Consider the following 26,174-nt stretch of genomic DNA (forward strand, 5'->3'; position numbering starts at 1 on the left):
CTGGGGGTAGGGGGGATGGAGAGTGATTACTTAAAGGGTATGGGGTGTTCTTCTGGGATAATGAAAAAGTTGTGAGACTAGAGAGGGTGGTTGTACAACATTGTGAATGCACTAATGCCAGTGAATTGTACACTTTAAAATGGCTAATTGTGTGTTATATGAATTTCACCTCAATTTTTTTAAAAGCTCATTTTATTCAATGGTGTAATTATATATAAGGCCAGAAAGTGAGAGGGGAGAGTGTTTTATTCAGGTTGTACAAATTCAGGCAAGTTTAAGGATGTATGCTTACACACACATAGATACGTATATATTATTAATTTGTATCTCTAAGCATAATATTAGAAGCTGATTAGGTAAACAAACTTTCTGCTTTCGAACAGCAGAAAGGGTATGTCTTAACACTCCACTGAGACTCAACAATATTTTTTATTCTCACCTCAGAAACAGTCTACGTTGTTTGTGGCCCTGTTCTTAGTGTTTACTGGGATGCTGGCCACCATGCTGGAGGCAGTCGGTTGAGTTCTGTCCTGTAAACCTTGAAAGGGGGCGTGAGATTTGTCCTCCCCTTCCCCAAAAAAAGAAAGGAAGAGGAAAAACACCCTACGTTATTTTTAAGTGAGTAAGAGTCCTTATTATTAATTCTGAGTACAGCATTTTTTTAGAGTTTCTTTCCCTGCTGCTTCCAGAAGGAAACCCACAGAGGGAACTGCCGGGTTAGGGCCCGGCCTAGACTTGGGGTTCTGGGGCGACCTGAACACTCATTACTGTTCAGGTTTCTTGGTTGCCTGCAATACTTGAGCTTGTCGCCATGACTTCAGTTAAAATACTGTTTGTGCTTTACTTTTAACAGAACATTAAGATCCCTTATAATATTCTGTAAAGTTAGATTTTTTTCCAACAAAGATGATTTTTCCACTTAACTTTGAGTCTGTGTTTGTAAATGTGTTGTGTTTTGTCAGTGTTGAGATGGTTTTCCATGCATCGACCCTGATCACAGAGGAACAGTCCCCTGGTCATACAGGGGAAAGAATTCAGATGCTGGGCTCCTCGTGGCACCCATTCCTGACCCCCAGGCCCCAACTCCTGTCACCTTTAAGTGGTGCCTTCAAATTGCGTTTCTTCACCATGATGAGCAGCTCATTCCCACTTTTGTTGTTTTGTTGTTGTTGTCATTGTTGTTTTCTGCAGTATTGAAATTGTACTCCTAGAAATTGAACACTGATTTAGTGTCCATAGTGACAAGAAAGATAAGTTTCCAGAAGTTGTTTCTATTTAGTCCTCTGCTGCCACAGCTGATTCCTTGGCGTTCTTGCCTCCTAAGAGCCAGAACTGAAATTAGGACATGTGTGGTTTATCTGAACATCAGATTCTGTGAATATCATTGTCGTAAAGAAAACATCTGCTTTATTCAGGCCTGTCGTCGAGGCAGAAGATCTCAGATAGCTTTATGACTCAAAGAAAAACTGAAGTGTAATTCCTAAAAATGCCAAATTGTTCTCCCACTTGCTCTTCAAGACTCGATATGCTATAGTCCATAGGACAGAGGGAATTTCCAAGTCCATTCATTCAGGTTCCTGTTATCAACTCATATTTTACAACCCCTGGAACATTTTGTTTCAATGAAATCTTCAGTTACCATAAGTAGAATTGCGTAGGGTTTATGAACTAGACGCTGCTCTCTCTCAACGAGACCAGGGTTTCACTTAAACTGACAAAGGATGATCTGCCTTGGAACTGTAAGCAAATTCTCAACTGTGGCTTTCTTTGAAAGTTCTGACCTGATTCGGTCCTGCTTTGAGGCTGACGACGGCCAAGGATTGGCCCAGATCAGCATAAATGAGAGCAGCAGAGAATTCACCCCACATAGTGCTCCTGATGGGACACGCCTGAAAGGAATACTGCGACAGGCTTTGTCTTCATGCTACACACGTCAGATGAAATGGATCATTTCTAGCAAAGGGATTTAGTTAAAATTTAACATAATTGTGTTATTCTATACAAGAAAGCATGTGATTACTATGAAGTTGGGTCAAATTATAGCTCTCATATCAGATTCTTGAGTTTAAAGGTGTAAATGGAAAATTCAAGTCCATAAAGCAGGGGACACAAAGATAAGCAAGAGAGCCTGCCCTCAGGGAGTTTAGGACTAAGAATGATGAGAAAAAAACATAAATATCCACAATGGAAAGTCAGAAGGAAACGGCACTTGTCGGGGGCGGGGGGGGGGCCGGGGGGGCGGAGCAAGAGATGAGGAGATGCTAAGTAGGTGTTTACCATCAGGTGGCATTTGCCGAACAGCTGGGCTTTCAGCGATTGGGATGAGATTGGGGGCGAAGGGGAGCCTGGCAGAGCAAAGCACACGAATGTTGAATAAATGGCAGGGGGTGCCGGTAATGGGGGCAGGGGTGGATGTATGGCCCTGTTGGGGCCTTATGTAAATATACTCTTCCAGCACACATTTCTAAGCACTTTTGTGTCCGATACCTATCATTCATGGGTGAAAAAGATAAGCCAACAATCCGTGTGCAAATAACAGTGCCATATGTATGCACAGGAATGGCAGCTGTGCAAGAGTGTTGACGGTGCCAGGAGGAAGGGTGCCTCGCTCAGCTTTGGGGAAAAGAGGTGTGGTGTTGTTTGTTTTGTTTGTTTTACCACAAATGAAATATTGTCCTTCTTGTTGGTATTTATGATATATTAATGTATGACTTGCTTACATATTTATATAGGATATTATTCATATTTTGGCTACTTCCAAAAAAGAATTTGATATGGCCTAAAATATTTAGAACATATGCAACAGTATATCAAAGGAAAAAAATTTACCAGAAGCCAGTTTGGAGGGCCAATTCAACTTTTGAATGGAGTTATTCAACATAGTCTCAGAAAAAATTTTAGACTATGAATGGGCCAGTGGGCACAGCATCTTTTTAAGCTTCCTTCTAGTTTATGAAGCTAAAACCATTGCAGGTGCACAAAGGAAGAGCTTACCTTCCGGTTTGATTTGTAAGATGAGACATGCCACCTTATCATTTACATTCCTTAAAATAAGTAGAAAAATTAGTCTTTATTTACACTGGTTAAAGTTCAGTTTAATTTGTCCAAAGACATTCTTATTTTATCAGCAATATTATGATGTAGATTTGAAGGCAAAACTTCAAAGAACTAATTGATAGCCTGGGATTGATGGAGAGATTCTAACACTGGGCTCCTAAATTGTAGTATTTGATTTATAGAACCAAAGACTGGCAGGGGATCAGCAAAGGCTGAGAGGAATTGTCTGTCTGTCCTCTTAGTGAGAGAAACAGAATGTACAACAGAGGTAGAGTGATCCTGCTCCATTCAGGACAGTGGATGGAGACTTCAGAGCCTGCACTTTGTTAACTAGTAACAGTCAACATAGAAATCTGTAAATTAGGCAAAATAGGGGATTTCTTGTTTTGTTCTTTCCTTTATACTGTAGGGTAGCTCTGGATTCGTCTGAGTGTGGTAGGCACACACCGCAGGTGGCACAAGAGATGATTTTAAGTGATTCAGAGTTGCACATTGTTTTAGTAATTATATATTGATGAATATAAAAATATATAGCATGTCAAATCCATGATTTCTTGGGTTATTATTGCTTAGGACAGGGCTTAGTAAAGAGTGTGTCCATTTAAAGAAAAACACCGAGTAAATAATAGCATGACTGTGCACAGATACGGCAAAAATTAAGAAGGTATTCGTGAATGCCTAAAGCGTGGGAAACCCTGGGATGGGCCCATGCTGTGTCCATTCCAAGAAGATTGTTCTGAAGAGCCCTTCCAGTCTCGTCTGTTTGGTTCCAAGCATAGGAGCCTCGGTGGAGCTGGACTTGAGGACTGAAGAGTCTGGATTCCGGCAGCCCTGGGAGGGAAGGGGGCCGCCAGCAGCACAACTCACCTGTCCATCACTTCCATCCTTCCTCTGTCATGGCTTGTGCTCTTCCTCCAGCTCGCACCTCGGCTGTCACAGGGCCCTAAGTCACCGGGTCACTTCTCTGGGTCTCTCTTAGCTTTTGCTCAGCAAGTTACTTAACCTGCTGAGTAACTTCCTTTGCTTGCAAAATAGGAAATAATAACACATCTCCCTCATGGACTAGTTGTGGGTATTCAGTGGGACGAGGTGTATGAGCACGTGGCGACAAAGAGTCTGGAACGTACTAAAATCAATAATGTTGGCAGTGACAATGATTAGATCTACCCCTGTCTTCCCATAATTCCAAATTCAGATTTCAGTTAGTGGAAACTGATCTTTGGTAGCTTCAGTTTGCAGAAGAAAAGCTTTGACTTGGCCACAACATTGTCCTCAGGTCAAGTTGTTTACTGTAGCTGCCTGTGAGTGGGGTCCAGGTGTTCAGAAGCCCAGTCTGCCCCTCTGGGCCATGGCGGGCTGACAGGCTCTGGGCACTGCTGTACGTAGCGGGCATTGGGGTTTTTATTAGTGTGAGCACGGAGGCCGAGCTCCCGCGCTAGGTTGGTTCTCAGCCCTGCTGGTGGTGAGAAGTCTTGGCCAGCTTGGTCAGACTGAGCTGATGTTTTAAGAAGGTAGGGTTACTGAAGGTCAGCTTCAGTCTAGGAGATTCCTAGACTCTGCAAGTTTGGCAGAAGTTGCTGCAGGATCACAGAGTGGCCTGAAACGACTGATTTAATTATGTAGTTTGATAATTCTTCAGAAACTACCTCCCTGGGCAACCCACTGCTAATTTTGCATTCATTCCTGGCTCTGGTCATCTAGCCCAGAAAACCCCTCCCTTAGGGTTCATTTGGTTTTTTTTTGAGAGGACACAGTAGGATGGAGTAAGAGACCTGAGTGTGAATCCGTCTCTGCCAACTGATTGTCAAGTCAATTAACTGTTCCAAAATGGAGTCTTCTCATGGGATTGTTATAAAGAGCAGGCAGCATGGTGTTTGTAAGTATGCTGTCGAAAACATCAAAGCACTATAAATACGTTTTTGTTTTAAATTTTCTCTCTAATATGGCAGAGTGATTTGGTTTTTACTTCCCATCTTCATTGAATCCAAAGTTTAAAAATCGTCAGTTCCTCTGATGGACCAGACATGGTCAGGACAGTCATGTCACATGTGAAGAGTCACCTTGAAGGTCTGAGCAGAGTGCTGCATGTTGACTTGCACTCCAGAAGCGTGTCTGTGGAGCTGGGGTGCCCTTGATTTCGTCCGATCCTCATTGTCTACATGCTCAGGACATTGGTGTCGTCTGTGAGGTTAGAAGCAGCGACAGCAGTCCCGAGGCCAATTTCAGGAGGAAGTGGTCTTTTCAATCTAGACAAAAAATAGTCTTCTCAAAAAAAGGAGATGAAGAAAGATCATGACATTAAGTGATCTCTTGATTAGGCCTCTAAGTGTGGCTCTTGATATCCCCCAGGCCACCTGTGGTTGAATCTGAGTATTTTCCTCTCTAGTTCATGCAGCTGTTCCCAGAGATGCAGCTCAAGGAGAATTCTCTTCCTAGACTCAGGGTCTAGTAAGTGAAACTTAAGAGGCCCATTGCCATTCCTGGCGTCCAAGTCTCTTAAAATTATGAGGTCATATAATGCATGCTTTGGGCCATTCGTACAGAGGATTTATGCATTAAGATACCAATTTTGTTTTATTGAGGATCTGAATGGGAATTAGAGGAGTGAATCTTTATTACATGCTGGGAAAATCAGAAATTAACCCTCTAATTGACTACCACTACCCTTTCCTCTGCCAAGATGACTGCCAGAAAGGTATGAGAAAAAGTCCTCAAATCTTGGAGATTCACTTTCTTATATTCAGCTCACTTGTGAGCACGTGATAAAATAGCCTCAGAGAAGGGTGAGAAGGTCTGGCAGGATCTTCTGTTTTCCTTCCCTTTCTTGCCAGATTCCTGGAGAAGCGTTTTACTTTTGGAGCATATTCAAGGCGCATGCACAGTAAGGGAAAAATTGCAACATTTGTCTTTTGGGCTTGGGGTCTCTGAGTCCAGCCTGACTGATGGCCTGCTGGCCCCAGAACTGTTCCTTATAATGTGAGGATAGGGCGCCTTGGCCGGGGCCATCTAAGGAAGACTGGCAGATGCAGCGAGCTGCAGCGTTCGGTGTCCGTGGAGTGAGGGGAGGTAGGGGGAGGGAAGCCTCAGGGGCAGCAGTCAGCTGAGAGCTTGTAGGTGAGTGACACCAAGGAACTGACACAGTCTACACTCCACAGTGACTTCCAGCTGGGGGCACATTTTACAGTCAGCTAAGTATTCAAGAGAATTAAGTAGAAGGAAAAGTTGGTGATTCGGATATTTGGTTGGTGGTCATGTTATTAAGTCAGATTTGGAGTTAAGGCAAAATTCTAGATGTTTGACAGTTCGTTGGAGGGTTCTTTTGTACGTCCCCCTTCCTCATCTATCATGTGGGCTATGGGGAGCTTGGCCTGTGCCGAAGTGTTTTATATGAGGCACCACTGATTTTGATTCACAGATTTTGTCATTGAAGAATTTTAAGGTCTTAGAAGTAATGTTTTGTTAAGGTTTCTGAGGTCTCCTGGGTGACAGACACAGTCTTTATCTTGACCAGGAACCATGAGATGGCACTTCTCCCTGTAAGGGACAGGTGGTATGTGGGGACCACCCTGGGAGGTCTAGAAGGGCTCGTGGCCTGCTGGCCAGTGCCAGGGTGGAGGCCAGAACTGTCCCCTCACAGGGGTGCTGCTTGTTGGCACAGGCTGGTGAGAGGCTCTGAGGCCACACTGCCTGGGCTCAGACACCAGCCCTGTCACTTCTGAGCCATGTCATCTTAACCTCTGTACGGATCTGTTTCCTCTTTGGGTAACAGGGATAATAGTAGCCCTCACTGTGGAGTTGTGAAGAGTTATGGTAATACTGAGCATATAGTAAGTACTAATAATGGTGAGCTATTGGTATGCCTTAAAAGAATTAAAAGTGAAAATCGTACAGAAAATTAGTGAGATAAAATACAATGAGAAGTTAGATTTTCAAAATTGTTTAAGGATTCTTTAACCCCAAGCAAAAATAAATAAGAAGCTTAGACTTGCAGCTGAAAGCAAGTAAAATGCTCTAAGCTGTTGAAGCCACGCAGCTGAGCAGGTTTCAGCTGAGCTGTGGATGGAGTGCTGAGGCTGGAAGTCCCTTGACTGCAACTGTAGCCCCCGTGGAGAGCCGGCGGGAGCGGGCACCCAGGCCCCACCGCAGCAGCCGGCAAAGTCTGCCCTGCCCTCCTCTTCTTTCTCCGCTCCCAGCCTGCCAGCCTTTAGACTAAAATCTGATTCTAGGATCATGCACACATTTATAGCTAGTTTTTGTGACCTTCAATCCTGATTGTAAATGAGTCATTCTGTTATTTTGGAAATGTATATTTCAGGGATCTGAAGATAGTTCTTTATCAAAAGGCTATTTAAACCATAAATTTGTTTAAATATAATATCTCAATGTTAAATGTCTGGGGTGTTGCACACATTTTTCTAGGCTAGCAAAATTTAAGGATTATTTCCATAATTTTAAAAGTTATATTTACCTTTATATATGCACTACTGTATATAAACAAATTAAACAAACGTGGTTCTTCTAACTTCAGCTTTAAATCCTAAAAGAAATAGAGAGTAAAGATCTGTTAGGCAGATGCAAAAGAAAAGCAGAGGTCATGGTGTTAATAGTGGGCAAAGGTGAATTCAAGGCAAAGATTCCGTGAGACAGGATTGCTCCATCATGCTAAAGCACAGGGTCCATAGGACGCCAGAACCACCATGAACGTCTGAGGCCCAGATGGTGTAACGTCAAGAGCTCAAGGGGCTGTCGGACAGAATTGATAAGGCCCCTGGTGGGGGGGGGAGGCGCCTGGACCCCTAGCCCGGCACAGGTCAGATGGTGACTACAAGTTAGCACGAAGAACCAGGAGAGACTTCAGAGAACAGTGCTTACGAAGTTTTTAATTTTAACATATACTATAGTTCACGGAGAAAACCTCTGTGATATCCAGAAAGTTGAAATAAGTAAAAACTATATTTTCATAACAATGCAATAAAAATAGGAATAAATACAGAGGTAGAAACCAGGCCTCCCTAGCAGGCCCTCGGGACAGAAGGCGCGTTGCTGCTGGCACGGCCCCAGCTGGCGGTCCACGTGGGCCTTGGCACTGCTGGTTCCTCCTTCGCATTCACAGTCCAGCCCGGAGTCTTTTCCATGGCCAGGACTCCCAGGCCCCATAACCCATCACTAGGGTTTCTTCTTTCCTAAAATTGTTTTCTTTGTTGGCTTTTTGGTTTTTGTTTTTACTTGTTTGTCTCCCCGACTGGAGTGAAACCTCCATGAAAGTGGGGGGCCTTACCTGTCATATTGGTAAAGTTTATCCTCAAAGTCCGGAATGCTGCCTGGCACTCAGTAGACTTTGAACAATATTGTCAAATGAACTTAATAACAGTACCTGTGTTGCAAGGACTGTTCTCAGCACTTTACATCTGTCATCTCAATTACTCCTTACCTTCACCCTTGAAGGAGGTACTGTCGTCGTCCCCATTGTGCTGTCGGGAGGCCGAAGCACAGGCTCAGCACACTGCCCAAGAATTGACAGCCGCCGAGGAGGACTGAGACTGGGGCCAGGCTGTCCGACTCAGGCTGGTGCTCTCATCTGCTGAACCACCGATGCCTCCAGTGAATGAAATAAGGTGATGACTTAGAGAATTAGTGCGTAAACATAGAGATTAAACAAGAATGAAAAGAAATTATTTAAACACTTGAAAAGATAAAAGGACCAAAATAAAGAATTAGTGTATTTTATGAAGACAAAAGCAGAAATGAATGAATTAGGAAACTAAAAAAAAAAAAAAAAATGAAACCCGAGAGCTAGTTTTGGAAGTGGAGTGGGCAGTGGGGCTCAGGGCGAAAGGGAAGGTGAACGAGAGAAGCCTCCAGCTCGCCTAGTGAAGAAGGAGAGAAATCGTAGTGTGCAGTGAGTATTAATAGGTCAAAGGAAAATAAATGGGAGCATCTCCATAAATCTGAAGATGGCATTTGGTAAAATTCAACTTCCATTCTTGATTTGTGGTTTGTTTGTTTTTAACTTTTTGAAATAATTTCTAATTTATAGAAAGTTGAAGAATGGTAGACAGAATTTTATCAAGTTTCACCCGTTTGTCGATGTTTTGCCACATTTGCTCTGTTGTTTCTCTCATGTATATATTTGTGAGCACAGGGGTCTTACCAGCTCCTCCCCGCCTCAGGGCCCTGGGTTCCCTTTTGCCTCACTCTTCCCAGGAGGCTCTTCTTGTCTTCTCGAAGGGAAGGGAAACCCCGGGTGCAGGGCTCATCTCTTTGGGTTTCTGTTGTCTTTTCTTCTTGATCCTATAAATCCTCACTGTTTTGTGAGCTCATTGCTGCCTTTAAACAGATCTTTTTTTTTAACCATTTTCTCAAGCTTTTCTTGCTGCCTCAGTGGGAGGTTGCTTGTTACCCACTCTGCCATTTCCAGAAGCAAGGTCCCTGGTGGTACAGAAGCTGACACTTGCCCAGCTCTCCAGATGAGAGACCTGTCTTTTTGTACTCACAGGGAGCAAAGGGGTCCTCAGAGGCTATGAAGTACCTGTCCACCAGTCCTCCCGTTCTTGGCCCATCTGCACGCCTGCTTCATGGTGCCTGTGGTCATCCTTACCCCGGGGCTTTTGAAGCTTCACCGGCCCACCCCAGGTTGCTTCTCTGCCATCCCACAGCCACACCACTGTCCTGCCATCCCTCTTTCCTGAGCTGTCTGGCCAGCCTCCTCCACCTGTTCTCCAGCCCAGCAGTCCCGTTGCCTTGAAGGTGTAAGCCCTTTACAGAGATCACTGCTTTTTTAGTGAGGTTTTTAGAAGGGAGTAGAACTAAATAAATGTGTTCCATCTTCTAATGTTATTTTTTTTAAATAAAGAACACCATGAAAAGATGGGTTTGATTTATTAAATTATAGCACACATTCTACAGTGAGCTTCCAAACAATTAACAATGATGTTGGTCTATTTATTGATCTACAGGGCATTCTTGACATAGGGTTAAAGTAAAAAACAGAGGAGCATATGAAGCACGATTTTCAGTAGCTTATTATACGATTCAGCACATCTCTGTACACGGAGAGAGCCCCCCCACCCCCCACCCCGCTTAGGATGATGTGCATCAGAGTGCCAACAGTGCTTCTTTCTGAGTTTTCCTTTCTTATGTTGTTTGGATTTTTTTATTTTACAGTGAGCATGTATCATTTTTCTGAAAAAAATTCTTCAAAAATATGTAATACATGCTAACACAACATATGTTAGCAACTGAATACCAAGTTCGAGTTTCATTTAAAGACCAGTGGTCAAGTATATGCAGAGAGAAAGATTTCACGTAGAAGTTCGAGCCCTTGGCTTTTTCTGTGTTCCTCCCTGTGGTACCCACTCATAAGTTACTTTGCTGGATTAAAAAGAATAACACATTGTTCCTCCCCTGTTTCTGTCCTGAGACCCTGTTGTATTTTCCTCTGTTCCCCCTCTAGGAATTGCTGCGAGCATGCTGGTCTCAGAGAGAAGCACCCTTTCACAGTCCCATAGAGCCAGAAAGAACCTTATTTTTCAGGTGTGGAAACTGAGGCCCAGGAATGTCAAGCCACTGGTCACATCTGGTCCACAGCAGTGTCCCTTGCTGCCCTGGTCTGCTTGCTGCTTTCCAGTTTTATCTTTTTTACCCTTGTGAGCTTCCAGCACCACCACCCCTCCCCCCTGCAAAAAAAACTGTCTCCACCATAATCCTTTATAAACCTATCAAACTTTGAGGATATTTTTCCATTCAAATCTCATTATGCCACAAATTGATAGTACTAAAATGTCCATGAACTCGTCAGAGAGATTGGCTCCTCCGTGACCTGGCAGGCACATGTGCCATAATTGGATTTGGGGTTCATTCAGCCTCTTTCAGTGGCCTGCACTGTTCTAAGAAGCAGAACAGCAAAGCACGGTCGCTGTGCTATTTGCCAGCACATCCACGTAATTGTGTTATGCACAACCAGACGCCATCAGATTGAGATTCCGCCTTTTGTTAGCTACAGATTTAGTTGCTGAGTGCAGTGCATTAGTGGCCTGCTTGGAAATGCCTGGAGAGGATGAAAAACGTTGCTTCTGTAATGGACATTTTTAAGGATAGGAGCATAAACAAGATTGAGTGATAGAAGCCAACAAGTCACTGCATCTGGTTAACAAAAAAACAAAAACAAGTAACGTTTATTGAGGACATATTCTGTTTCAGGCATTAGTCTAAGCACATCACATCTGTTAATTCACAACAACCCCACCAGGTACAGTTATCCTCATTTTACAGTTCAGGAAACTGAGGCCCAAAAAGAGCAAGTCTTCTGCCCGAGGTCACTAAGGTGGTAACAGGTGGAGCTGGGACTCCAGCCCCGGCGTCCTGCTTTCTACCGAGTTCTTTAATGCCCTCGTCCTACTGCGGCCTTGTGTCTGGGGGCTTCATAAATATTTGTAAGCGCAGGATTCAAAGTTAGAAATGAGGGGGCCACTGCACCTAGTGATGACCTCAGAGTGCCACGAGCATAAGTTTTTAGATTTAACTATAAAACTTGGACCATAAATAACAAGTCCTTGCAAGTACTTTGTACGGAAACATAGAATTCAGAGGACTAGATATGGAGGTTTCTGAGCTGCGCTAGCTCAGGTCACCAAATTTGTCTGCAGCTCCAACATTGGAGAACATGGGAGCTGACTCATCTTGGGGCCTTGTCGTGCCCCTGGTCCCATGAGTGCTCTCTGTGTCCGGACAGGGGCCTCCATTGGTGGCTACATTGATGTGGTGTTCTTTTGTAGTGAAATACTTCTGATTTCAAACGTAGAGACAGTTCAGAGTTCCTGGGAGGCAGGGGAGGGAAGGGCCTGCCGAGGGGGGACCCTTTGAGGCCAACTGGGGCAGCAGGCCAGACCAGGGGGCAGGGCCCTGAGATCAACCGGAGGCTGCTATCTCGCTGTCCCCGCGGCCTGCTCAGGCTTAGACTTGAAGAAGGAGCACGCTTATCCTGTCCTATCCTGTACCTCCCCTGCCTCAAAGACGGCTGAGGCTGCAGCTCCCTCCTCAAACTTCTTATGTGTGCCTCTGCCTCCTGCCCTGCGCAGGTCCCCCGGGTCCGGGAACAACTCACATTGCCCCAAGCAGAGCCCTCATTATACCAGCAGATTTTTCTCCTTGCCAAATCCTGCCACACATCAAGAAAATAGGAATTGAATGGAAGTGTGTACATATATGATTCAAAGCATAATCTCAGTTTCCTGTGCTGTTTGGAATGAAATATATAGAAAAGGATTAGCTATTTATGTGTGTCTTTCAACACATCCCGAAACACTAGAGTGTTTCTTGTTTTAACTAATAATAAAAACATCAAATATTTAGGTTGCATATTCCCCTCCAAAGGCAGAATGAACCTTTTGGTCAGCTACTGGGATAATGGGCTAAAAGTATCACAACTGTGTGTGATTTGGGGAGTGTGATGTAATTGGGAGCAGGGTGCCTGTAGTCCATGGCCAGAGTGTCTCCGTGCACACGTCCCACCCTTTAACGGAGAAAGGCTGGGTGCCAGCGTGCTCCAGATGGGTTACCTGGCTCAGTGGTTTGCTTTGCCAGGTGGGTGAGCCGCCACTGGAGAGTTTCCTAGAGAAATGGGAGTGAGCCGCGAGCCTGGCATTTGGCCTTCAACTGTGTGTGCTCTGTCTAAGGACCCACCTAGACTCACTGCCTCAGCCATGACATCCCCTGTGACAAGGGATGTGGGGGAGGGTTGTGTTGTATAGCCATGTGTCACCACTAATTACCCTGCCACTTGCCATAAAGGGTCCCACGTCTGAGGGAGTGCCAGCATGGGCGTGTGCGTGGTGCTGCGTGTCAGCCCAGGATTACCCTCCAGTTTCATGGATATGGGACCAGGCCCATGGCCAGTCACACCTGGCAGGCACAGGTGGACGGACCTGCTGCAGGCCTGTCTTCCTACCACAGCAGCCATCTAGTTTTTCTGTCTTATTTTATCCAAGCTCTGAGTTAAAATCCTTCTCTTTATAATTTATATATTACTTGAGACAGTAAAGTGACAGGCTTAAGCAGTGTATAAGTTTTCCATTTAATTTATGCCTCGGGATTCTTTCTTGTCTCTCCACACGGGTTATCCCATCAAGTTGGCCTGAGGGGTACCCTGTCTCAGAGGAATGTCTGTCCCCCGGGGGATGCCCCTGCACGGGACTGTGGAAATCACTGTTCATGAGCACCTGCAGTTTTGTCTTTGTCGACATCATTAGTTTATGTGACACATATGTTGAGTGCTTGTTATTTTTGAGGGCACGGCAGAGGTGGAGGGTGCTGTGCCCGCTCTTTGCCTCTGCAGTCCTGCCCAAACAACAGCTCAATTACAGTGATGAGGCTGAGTTGCGTGTCAGAGCCAGTCAGAAAGCCCCCAGGGAAGGCTTGTCCAGTCCCTAGGAGGGCATAGGCCACTCCCCGCCATCAGAGTGCCACTGGGCCCTTGGAGACAGGAAGAACTGTCATTCATCTTTATTGACTGGTATCTCTAATACTATTGGCCTCGTAGCAGGGATTAGTTGATGGCTAGATAAGAGGAAGACTGGAACCCAGCATGGGTATATTAACACTAATTAATTAATACTAATCCTAGAGGAGTGGGGCAGTGGACATATGTGGAGATGAGGAGGTCAGCAGCTCCTAGGAGGGGAGACTAGAGGGGTCTGGCACCAGTATTTATCTGCCTCACTCCCGCAACCCCCAAAGGGTGCACACGCACACACATGCACACGGTCCATAATTTCATGGTTTCCCGTAATGTCGTGGCATCTGTATGACTTTAGGGCCCCGATTTCCAGGGCTCTCTCTGCAGGTCCTGGCACACAGGCCCTCAAGGCTTATTTGATTGTGTCCTTCATCGATCCTTCCTGCTGCAGCTCTGGGCCAGACATCCTGTGTGAAGAGCCCAAAATTCATCATGAGAGAGCTCGTGTCCAGAAAGAACCACTCCTGCCTATTTGAGACACAGAGAAAGGAAGTGGAGATCATAAACTAAAAACTGAAAAAAATGTGTATGTTTTCATTATATCCTCCTTACAACTCTACACTGTTCTGTCTGCTGGTAAACATAGTAAAAGTTCTCGAACCTTCCTTAGGCAGTCTCTTATTTGTCAGGTGTAATAAAAGCAGTTACTTTTTATGAAGTGACACGTGCCCTTGTGCTTTAGGTAAATGAGCTATTGGTCACCAGGTACAGTAATATTATTTAATATTTCATCAAAAATGCTACTCTAGGGGCCGGCCCGGTGGCGCAAACGGTTGGGTGCGCACGCTCCGCTGCGGCGGCCCGGGGTTCGCTGGTTCGGATCCCGGGCGCGCACCGACGCACTGCTTGGTAAGCCATGCTGTGGCGGCGTCCCATATAAAGTGGAGGAAGATAGGCACCGATGTTAGCCCAGGGCCATCTTCCTCAGCAAAAAAGGAGGAGGATTGGCGGATGTTAGCTCAGGGCTGATCTCCTCACAAAAGAAAAAAAAAAAAAAAAAAATGCTACTCTAAGTGGGAGGTGAAGTGATATAACCAGAGGTGTTGAACATTTACTAATTGGCACCGATGGTGAATGTCTAACTTTGTTCCCCACAAGGCGTTCTAGAACTAAGTTCTTAAGCAAGAAATATGCACTGTGTCAACAGATCACGCTCTTTAAGATTTGTGTCTTTCTTCCTAGGAGTTTGACTTGTCTTCATCTTTCCCTATAAAAAAGCCAAGGCTTCAAATTCAGCTAACATCTCTTCAGTTTCTCTTATGTATCACCTGTACCAAGGTAGGGACACATCCCTGAATATACGTGTGTGTCTGCAAGAAGTTTTATAGTTTAAGGAACCTGAGGCTTAGAATGACATCACGACTTCACCGTGTTATTATGGCGGAGTCTAGACTAGAAATCAGTTTGTTTCTTCCTTGTGACTTCCTTCACTAAAAAATTCGCTTGGCATAATTAGGAGCTTTTCTGAGGAAACCAGTCTTTCCTGGCCCTGATCTTATCTCAGTCTGACCGCACTCCTTCGGGCTGTCCTCTCCCCACCGCCTTCCCCATCCAGTCCCTCGTAGAGGCAGCCAGTTCTTGCCGAAGAACATGAATGAACTAGACCTTGGCTCCAGCCACTGCTTTTTGAAATGAAAATATCTGCGTTATAAAATTATACTGTAATTAAGAGATGGTGAGTTGGGGGTCGATGGTGGGAAGATGTGAGGAAAATGATTACTACCCCTTTCTTTGTGTGCAAATGCAGAAAAAAATGAAAAAGGAGGGAGGATCTCAAACAGCATGGAGCAACGCCTCAGGTCTGGGGAAACCGCTGGCTGTGGGGTTTACACAAGATCCGCTTGTCCCCAAACTTGGCCCCGGAGGGAGGAGCTCGTTTCCTTCAGGAAGGAGGATATCGGCTTGGTGAATGTGTATAATAAAGCTGGAACTACAGAATTGGGGTTTGAAAAGGGAGCATTCATTGTGGATTTTGAGCCACAGGTTGTCTCTAACCCAGCGTGTTTGAAGCAGAAGTGTCGAGGTGGAAGCTGCTGGTCAGCCTTACTTTGCCAAATTTATACCCAAATTAGTTTGGCAGGCAGCGCTTTATTTTGCCCGAGCACTGGGATTCCCCCTAGAAGGACTGGAAGATGCCTTTCAGTATACCGAGGGCAGGAAGGAATGCTTGCTGCTTCTGGGGTGTGTCTCTTGGAACCCCAGCAAACAAAAGATAGTTGCCAGTAGACGGCACTCGGCATTCTTAAACAAATGAACACTCTGAGGATAGTGAAGGTGTTCTTAAAGTCCTCTCTGCTTCCCATTACCGGGTGGTTACTTCAACTCCTTTGTGTCACGTGGTATAGACAGAACGTGAAGGGGGCACATGGGCTGTATTCAAATGAAATAATATCCACTGAGAAACCCAAGCAGAGCATAGTACGTATGTATGGTGAAGTTAAACCAGCACATCTCATCAAGTCTAAGACACCACTGATTGTAGGTCAAACCATTTTTTAAGGATTACCAAGACAGAGAAAACAACCATCAAGTGAAAGACACAACTGGCTTTTGGGGATGTTAGTATGGAAATGTATGTATTAGAATGGATAAAATGGTGGATACTTACATTTTGACATTGGGAAAGATTTATTGTAACTTTGAAAATCGTCAGCCAAGGTAGGAACAGTTTGAGAGGATTAACTCAATTTTGAAATTTTGTAAGTGCTAAGGGTCAGGGTAGAAGTTATCAGTTAACTTCCTCTACACAGGAGTGAATATTCCATTCAGTTATGTTTATCGTACTTTCAAGTTGTAGAAGTTTAGATTTATAGAGTAAGAGATCGTTGTAACCAGAAATGATCCCTGCCAGGCCGGGCTGGAGGAGCCAGAGCCTGGGCGTCGTGACCACCTCAGGAGAAGACTGAGGATCTGGTTCATAGACTGTAGCCTTGTCTTTGGAAGTACCTCTTCCTGCTTCTGGCATCTTAATTTCAGTCCCTCTGTGTCACCTCTGAGAGATCTTTCTTATTCCCAGATCAAGTTGTGTCATTCATCTGCTTAAAAACCATCTACAGGGCCGGCTCGGTGACGTAGTGGTTAAGTTTGCACTCTCTGCTTTGGCGGCCCGGGGTTCACGGGTTCAGATCCCAGGTGCAGACCTACGCACTGCTCCTCAAGCCATGCTGTAGTAGCATCCCATGTACAAAACAGAGGAAGATTGGCACAGATGTTAGCTCAAAAACAAAACCGTCTACAGTGCAAATCCATCTCCTCACAGTACTTTTCAGATTTTTCTGTCAAAGTACCTCTGAGAGTCCAGAGTGCTGAAATGCCTATTAGAAGGAGTTTCTTTGAACTACTTGATTTTATCTTAAGTTTATGTAGACTTTGCATTCTACTCTGATACGTGTGTCATTATTTTAATATAAATATGTTTTAAATTATGGTACCTCTCAGTTAAATTACCTGAATTTGTTTTCTTCCGATTGATTTGTTCATTCAAAAAATATTTGAGGCCCCACTGTGTGCTCGGCCAATCTTGGGTACTGAGGATAAAATGGTGAATGGGACAAAAATCCCTCCTTTATGAAAATTTATGATTAAGAATCCAGTATGATTAATTTACAGTTAGTAAAATGTAATCAGTATTGTCCTCATTTAAGGTTCTGTCTTTTTGAGGAAAATGGATTTTCCAGGAAAATGTACCCTATTTAATTTGTCCTGTAACTTCAAGGCCCTCTGATTTGAAGAGCGGGCACCTATAGATGAAGTCTTCCCTGCTGGCTTGGCCTCAGTCCCTCCACGGGGGGCCTCAGCCTCCCCAAACTGACTCAGAGGTGGCTCCTGCCCACCCTCCAAGGCCAAGCTCAAGTCCTCCCCGAGAAGCCATTCCCTGAGCTGCACTCCTGTCCTGCAAACCCTGGGGTCCCCATCGCACCTCACACGGCTGCCTCAGTTACAGCAGGTCTCACATGTCTTAGTTGTTTTTCTTTTAGATTGTCTCGTATTTTAATTTATCTCTGTGTTGTTAGTGTCTAATCCAGTGCCTGGCGTGTATGTGTTGGAAAATTTTTACGTTAATTCCTTATGATACAGGCTACGTTGTCAAGGTTGGGGCCTGTGCTGAGACCTTAGCTTCCATGTCTCAGTTGCTTCACATAAGATGCTGTAGATCTGATAAACAAGTCATACCACATGCTTTATATTACACTTGGGATCATAATTGCTGGTCTTATCTTTGAGAGGGAGAGAGAGAAACTTTATATAAATAGAAAAAAATTAGAGATCACTTAGAACTTCATCTTGATTGGGAAATTTTTCAAATAAAAAAAAATATATCAGGGGCCAGCCCGGTGGCGCAGCTGTTAAGTGCGTGTGCTCCACGTTGGCGGCCCCGGGTTCGCAGCTTCAGATCCCAGGCGTGCACTGACGCACTGCTTGTCGAGTGTTGCTGTGGCGGTGTCCCGTATAAAGTAGAGGAAGATGAGCACGAATGTTAGCCCAGGGCCAATCTTCCTCAAGAAAAAATGGGAGGATTGGCATCAGATGTTAGCTCAGGGCTAGTCCTCCTCCCAAAAAAAAAAGAAAAAAAACAGTTTAAATTCTTCAACATAAACATTATGTAGAAGAAAGTTAGAACATGTGTTGGGATGGGTGTGTGTGTTTCAGTCTCAAGTCAATCAAGGTTAGTTGGGAGGTTGTCATTGTTGGTTCATCTAAAGCAATTGTGGAAAAGACTGACTTATACACGTATGCCTGGAGTATGCACGTGCTGTGGCTCTCCAGGAACACAGGAACTCGCCACGGCTGCCTTTGCGGGGAGAGATGGAGGCAGAGGATGGGTGTGGCGGAAGGAGAGTCGCATCTCACTGTGTGTTCTTATGTGCTTTTCAGGGTTTTGTTTTGTTTTTTTGCCATATGCACATATTCTGTAGTCTTTTTAACTTGAAATATAATTCACATACAGAAGCTTATGAAACCAATATAGAGTATAATGAATAATTATAAAGCAAATACTCATGTAACCACCACCCAGACCTGGCACCCCAGAAACCCCTGTAGGTCCTGTGTAGGCTTTAGAGCTGCCTATTTCTATACTTTATATAAATGAAATCATACTGAATAAATCCTTTTTATCTCACCTCTTTCAGAGTATTTTGTAAGATTTATCCATATTGTGTATAGCTGTATTTCATTCAGTCCATAGTTTGGGATATTATATAATACCCACTAATGCTGGACATCTGGGTTGTTTCCAGTTTGGGCTGTTAGTGCTGCTGTGAACATTCTTTTACGTATGTTGTGGTGCACGTGTGCCTGAATTTCATTGGGTTATGTGTCTGGGAACGCAGTTCCCAGCTCATGGGGCACGTATGTGTGCCACTGCACTTGATCATGCCAGACCTGCAGCCCCACTCAGCAGTGTGTGAGAACTGCAGCTCAACACACCTCCTTCCATAGGTCTGTCGTCAGACTGTTTAATGTTTGCAGACTGGTTGGGTGTCTAATGGCACCTCATTGTGGTTTCAGTTTGTGTTTCTCTGGTTATTAATGAGTGGCACTTGTTTCACATGTGATTAGCCATTTGGGTATATTTTGTGAAGTGCCTGGTTAAGACTTTTGCCTACTTTTCTGTTGGTACTCTGGATTTTTCTTACTGATTTATTGGAAGTATTTATATATTCCGTACATGAGTCCCTTGTCTATATGTATTCTAATAGTTCCACTACTCTGTGGCTTGTCTTTTCATTCTTGGTGGTGTCTTGATGAGAAAAAAAATTGATTTTTTTGTGTGTGTGTGTGTGTGAGGAAGATCAGCCCTGAGCTAACATCCATGCTAATCCTCCTCTTTTTGCTGAGGAAGACCGGCTCTGAGCTAACATCTATTGCCAATCCTCCTCCTTTTTTCCCCCAAAGCCCCAGTAGATAGTTGTATGTCATAGTTGCACATCCTTCTAGTTGCTGTATGTGGGACGTGGCCTCAGCATGGCCGGAGAAGCGGTGCGTCGGTGCGCGCCTGGGATTCAAACCTGGGCCGCCAGTAGCGGAGCGTGCGCACTTAACCGCTAAGCCACGGGGCTGGCCCAAAAAATTGATTTTATATAGTTCATTTTATCAGTCTTTTAATGATTACTGTTTTTTATATCTTAAGGCCTTCTTTCTCTACATGAGATATTCTTCTGTATCATTTTCTAAAAGCATTAGAGTTTTGTCTTTGAGATTTAAGTCTATAACCCACCAGGTGCTTATTTTTTATTTTTTACATAATGCGATCCACTTTCTTTTCTTTCTGTCTTTCTTTCTCCTCCCTTCCTTCCTTTCTTCATGTCGCCCTGTACCTACCTGTCCCAGTGCCATATTTGACTGACTTTTCTGCACTGTTCTGCAGTCTACTTCTGTCATTAATCAAGTATTCATACATGCAGAGGCCTGTCCTGGACTTTGTTCTCGGTGGCGCTTCAGGGTTTGGCTATTTTCATTAGTGAAGCTTTCCAATAAGGCTAGATTTCTAGACCAGCAAGTCCCCCATTCCGTTGTTCTTCTCCAGGGAGTCTTGGGTAGTGTTGGCCCTTGGCATTTCTACATACATTTTAGAATCCACTTATCTGGTTCCACAAAAGTCTCTGTTGGGATATGGATTGGGATAGTATGGATCTATAGGTCAGTTCCTTAGTCTGGTAAATGTTATCTATGGAGTCCTAGCCCAGGCATCAAACTCGATGGTGAACTACTGAGAGTGTCCCTCTGAGATGGGGAAGAGATGAAGGGTACCGCTCTTGCCACATCCTTGCAGCATTGCTCAGGCAAGAAAAAAAACAGTGTCGGTATTTGCAGATGAAAGGATGGCATACACAGAAAACCAAAGAGATTTATAGATACGTTAGTAGAATTCGTAAGAGTTAAGCAAGGTAGCTGTGTACAAAAGTAATACTCAAAACTGGGCCCAGCCCGGGGTTTGCGGGTTCGGATCCCGGGTGTGGACCTACACACTGCTCATCAAGCCATGCTGTGGCGGCCTGCCACATACAAAATAGAAGAAGATGGGCACGGATGTTTCCTCAGGGACAATCTTCCTCAAGCAAAAAGAGGAAGACTGGCAACAGATGTTAGCTCAGGGCCAGGATTCGCCTTTATTCCTACTTGCTTTGTACTAAGAGTAAATATATTAGAAAGACAAGATGATGCCAGAGCTGAAGGTTTGGCTCTTTCCTTTTGGAGAGTTTGCTTGTTCATTTCGGTTCTGGATGAGATATCTCTTGTCTATGGCCTCACAACTTGCATGTTTTCATAGACCCTCGTGGGCCCACACACAATGCCTTTAAGAAGGTGGCATGAACACTTAGAGAGGTGGTGTGGTTACACTGGTCTCTCCTTGAAAATCCAGCTGCTTCAGCTGCTTAGTGAATATTAAGTGACCAGGAAGTAGTTCCTTCCCACCCTCGTGAGCATGTACCTTTGGGGGCGTCTCTTGAGTTGACATGCTCTAGGCTTGTAGTTTTCTCAGCTCTGTCTCTGTTTCAGTAGGGTCATGATTATTTGGAAAAAGCCATCATCTGTGAATCAGAAAGACCTGGTTCTTCTGTCTTTCTCAGCTGTCATGCTGAAAGTTGGTCCTTTATTGTATCTTAGAGTGTCTCTTTTCACCACCAAGACTTGTCATGTAGAAGTGGGCTTGGCTTTTTTTTTCTTTTTGTCATTTTTCTATCCACAGAGTTCACAGATGCCTCTTTGCCTATTGTAATTTAGTAATTGAGCCTTATGTCATATACTACAATTTGGTGATTAAAATGTAGTATGTCACGTCTGTCAGTCCCTTCTGTAATTGAGGTACACATTTGCTTGAAACGCCTGTGAAGTTGGCTGTGCGATGATTAGCCATTTAGGATTCACTTATAAAAAGCCTGTGGTGGCTTCTTATTGCCTAGCAGTGGTCTCCAAACTCCTGATGACTGATGCCTGGCAGGAGAGCAGTCTCAAGCACACACCTCCAGGGTGTGTCAGTTTGTATATTAAATATTAGTACATCTCATTTTTTTATTCTTTGTAGAAGAAGAAACTATAAGTAGAAGTTCTGCTGTTACCACCTTGGGTCACCCCCGGGGCGTCCCCCAACTTTGGAGGTCAGGGGTCAGTGGAACGAGTCCATTCCTTACAGCTTGCTCTGGTGCTGCTGGTGTAAGCATGCCTCCCTCCCTCACTGTGGGGACCAGGAACACACAAAGCCAGAAATGAGTTCTTCCACCCTACTCTAATGGTGGCCTTCATTAAGCATCTGTATATGTCATTTATTAATTACAGGCTTCCCTTTAGTAAATATATTTTTGAAAGAACAATACGTTCTTATCTCCGCCTTCTTGGTGTTGTTTCAGATGCCATGCGTCAATGTCTTCTCCACTCCTCTTCCACTACAGGTTTCGCATGAGTGTGTCCCTACATTTGCTCCTGGTATCATTAAGGATTCACCTTGAAATAATTGGAAAGTATCCTGAGTTCACAATAGCAAATCAATGAAAATACTGAGGAGGGGGCTAAAAAGATTTATACAAACATGAGGTGCTTGTAATACTATTTGTGTAGAGGAATATTATCGTTCTTAACTTAAAAAAATAATAAAAGAAAGTAAGAATGTTCTCCATCCAAAAAAGTGATGGCGTCTTTTATGTTCTTCCTTCTCTTAGATCAGCAATTTCAGTGTAGTGTTGGACCATTCCCGGGCAGGTGTCCTTCCACACCCTTGCTGGTTAGAGGGCCCTGTCACTGGGGTCCTGGCCACGCTGACAGGCTGCAGCCGTCTCGTGCTGTGCTCTTTAGTTGATGCTCTCTGTTGGGATCAAGACTGCTCATTAGTATGTTCTGAAACAAGTGTGTCGATGTTATTAGTCTATATACAATTTAAAATTAAAGGAAGTCGCTGTCATTCGTGGGCAGAATTCAAAATCCATTATTCTTTTTTTATTCTGCTTCATAGAAGTGATTGTAAGATTTGGGTCAAATTCAGGGTCATGGTTTATAACTTACGAGTTGGGCAGTCTTGAATGGCAAACACTGAAGTATAACATACCAACCGTGTCAGTCCTGGTTAGTTGTAACCTTTCATTCACATTGCATGGATAATCAGAAGAGTAAAGTCCAGTACAAGTTATATTCCATCATACCCTTTTCTTCTTTCAAGATTAGCGATGCTAACGTAATGGTTTTTAAAGACTATTAAATTTTAGTTAGAAAAGTAACTCATTTATACTGTTAAAAAATCGGAATACGTAACAGTATAAAGCATATTCTTCCACCACCTCTGCTCATTTTTATCTCCCAGTGGTGCAGTCCTGTTAACACAGCAGAAAATAAAGATTTTTTAAATATGCTGACCAATAAGAAGCTATGTTAGCTTTCATTCAGACAAATATGGAAATATTTGACAGGAGGTAAGGATGCAATATTTTTATTATTGTACTCAATTTGATTGTTATAATTTTTTTCTAAACAGTGAAATTGTAAAAATAGCCAAATAAGGTTTTAAAAAATAAAAATAAGAGAGCTCATGAGATTATAATCACAAACTTTTTGATAAACTTTAAATGAAAATAGTACAGTAACACCTTAGCTGTCTGGAACCCTGGAAGAATTAACGTAATTTCCACAAAGTTGAGATTTTTCTTGCTGTTTAGAAGAATTTTGGATAAAATCTTTTTTTCATAAAATTTCTACTCATTTCTACTCTGCTCCTCCTTCCTTTTTTTTTTTTGTTTTTTTAACATTTTTGTGTATGTGTGAAGACCAGCCCTGAGCTAACATCCGATGCCAATCCTCCTCTTTTTTTGCCGAGGAAGATTGGCCCTGAGCTAACATCTGTGCCCATCTTCTTCTAGTTTATATAGGACACTGCCACAGTGGTGGCACATGGCTAGACAAGTGGTGCGTCAGTGCACGCCCGGGATCCGAACCCGAGAACCTCGGGCCGTCAAAGCAGAGCGTGCGCACTTAACCACTTTCGCCACCCAGCCGGCCGTCTTTCCTCCTTCTTGATCGTAATAGATTTGTTTTAGTGTTTTTGTGACAACTGAGTCTCTATTCTGAATGTCAGTTACTGGACTGTGTTTAGAAAGTGAATGATGTTTTCAGGAACTTTTGACGAATATAAGACTTCTTTGACACCACCCTGAATGATCCCAACATCCTTTTGAGTTGCAATGCCCTTGTTTTAGAGTATATTATACTGTCATGTCTGTGCTCTGCCACTTACTGGCTTTGTGGCCCTGGGCAAGGCATTTGAACTCCCAGTGTCTGTGTCCTCGTCTCCACATGGGTGTAACAGTGCTGCCTTATAGGGGTCCTTATAACTTATAACTGTCCTTATAAGCGTTCATGGAGGAAGTGTTCCTACAGGGCTCACCTGGCCACTTCTGAGAAGCCACGCTGTGAGTACATCCTGAGTAAGGGGTAAATGTGGGCGTCTTAGTTCTCTACAGTGCCAAGAACATGAGAATGCCAGAAGGTTCCAAATATACAAGCTGTGACTACAAAATTAGCTCATTTAAGGTGATCCTGGCAAACTGGAGGATGAACAGAGTTACAGAGTTGAGTGAGGACTGAAGGTAGGCAAGGAGGTAATTCAGAAAATGAGAGGTTTTTTTTTTTTTTTTTTAAAGGCTGGATATTTGAATATGAGACCCAAACATTGTAGCAAGTGTTACTCATTTAAAATGATTGAACAGGGCCGGCCCCGTGGCTTAGTGGTTAAGTGCGTGTGCTCTGCTGCTGGCGGCCCGGGTTCGGATCCCGGGCGTGCACCGACGCACCGCTTCTCCGGCCATGCTGAGGCCACGTCCCACATACAGCAACTAGAAGGATGTGCAGCTATGACATACAACTATCTACTGGGGCTTTGGGGGGGAAAATAAATAAAATAAAAATTAAAAAATAATAATAATAAAATGATTGAACAGTCACTGAGTACCCAGAATGTTGATGAATCAAATTTTTGTTTCCATGGTCTCCTGAGTATCCTTTAGGTGGTATATTGTAACCCCACTGCCCAGCTGCGTGCTTCTTATCTCTGCATGCAGTGCCGGAACTAGGGGAACGAAAGCTTCCCACGAAATGGGTCTATTCAGGCAGTTATGTCTGAGTGCCTGCTGTATGCAAGGCTCCGTATTGGGCATTACAGGATAGAGAGAACTAGAAAACATAATCACCTGGCACCTGCCCTCTGCCCTCAGAAAGCATCAGCTGGGGAAGTAAGACGTGCTAAGCAAGACAGCTAACTGTTTATGCAATAGGAAGTGCTGAAGGACGGGCTCAAGTAATATGTCTTATCTAACTTGGTAGTAAGGGGAGGCCTTGTAGAAGAACCCTGAACAGGAAGCGGACAGTTAGGGGTAGGAAGGGAAGAGGAGCAGGGAGGATGGTGTGAAGAGAGGTGGGAGAGCACAAGCAGATGAAAGCAGGAAACCCGTAGGTCGCCGAGGCACGCACTGGGGTGGGGTGGGGCAGTGGGTCCCAACAGCTTTGATCTCAGGACCCCTTCACACTCCTGAAAATTATGTACGACCCCAAAGAGGTTTTGTTTATGTTGGTTTAGCTACTGATATTGACCATATTCGAAACTAAACCAGAAAAAAAATTTTAAGTATGTTTTTATTAATTCATTAAAAATAATAAACTTATTGCATGTTAACAGAAATAACATATTTTACGAAAATAGCCATATTTTATAAAACAAAAACAAATTTAGTGACATTGTTTTATATTTTTGCAAATTTCTTTAATGTCTGGCTTAATAGGAGATAGCTGGATTCTCCTGTGTGCTCCTGCATTCAGTCTGTTGCCATATGTTTGGGTTGAAGTGTAGGAAGATGTGTGGTTGGGAAAAGGAGGAGTAATTTAATAGCCTTTTCAGATAGTTGTGGACATTTTCTTTGATATTACACCAAACTTAACAAATGGGTGGTTTCTAGAAGGAACCTGCAGTGTGGAATCTGAAACCATAGCAATGAGTTTTCTGTACATTTTATTACATTAAAATCCAGTGGACTATCTTGTACCTTGAATGGCTCTTTTGCCCTTGAATGATAGTATGACACCATTTGTTGATTGCTTGGAAAATACTGGTTAACTGAGTTATGCAAATCTTTTGACACATTTTGTAAATCTTGGACACATTTCAGTATGTCAATAAATCCTCATACATTACTAGCACCGCTGATCTCATCTTCACCACGGGAAGCTGTCAAGCTCACACTGGCAGATAGAAGTTTTCCACACTTCCCAGAATACTGGAAAGTCATTCAGAGCTCCATCACTTTCCACCCCTACGATGACCCTCTAGACCTGTTTCTTAATCTCTGTTATGTCATTGTAAAGTTTACATGAAAAAAATATGTAAATATGTATAAAGCTTTTAGTATAGTACGTCGCCCAGGTGAGCACTCACTAAGTAATAGTGATTGTTGTTATTCTGTGCACTGTTTCTGTACTGCTGTTGTCATTATCATCATCCGTCTTCACATGTGGCATGTGTTGACTGTAGCCCGGAATGAGGAACGAAATGTGCTCTGTGGAGCACCAGGGTGGTGACTCTGACTGAGTGTTTGTAACAGCTCTTTTTGACAAGCCTCAGACTGAT

At 43.8% G+C, this 26,174-nt stretch overlaps 1 protein-coding gene across 9 annotated transcripts in view; it reads left to right on the forward strand.

Moving 5' to 3' along the window:
* The window catches only part of PPP2R5C (protein phosphatase 2 regulatory subunit B'gamma), a 146,449-nt gene that overhangs the window by 59,419 nt on the left and 60,856 nt on the right, over positions 1-26,174 (forward strand). The gene's annotated exons all lie outside the window — the stretch shown is intronic.

Source organism: Diceros bicornis, chromosome 24 (assembly GCF_020826845.1).
Source record: "Diceros bicornis minor isolate mBicDic1 chromosome 24, mDicBic1.mat.cur, whole genome shotgun sequence".
Classification (NCBI taxonomy): domain Eukaryota; kingdom Metazoa; phylum Chordata; class Mammalia; order Perissodactyla; family Rhinocerotidae; genus Diceros; species Diceros bicornis.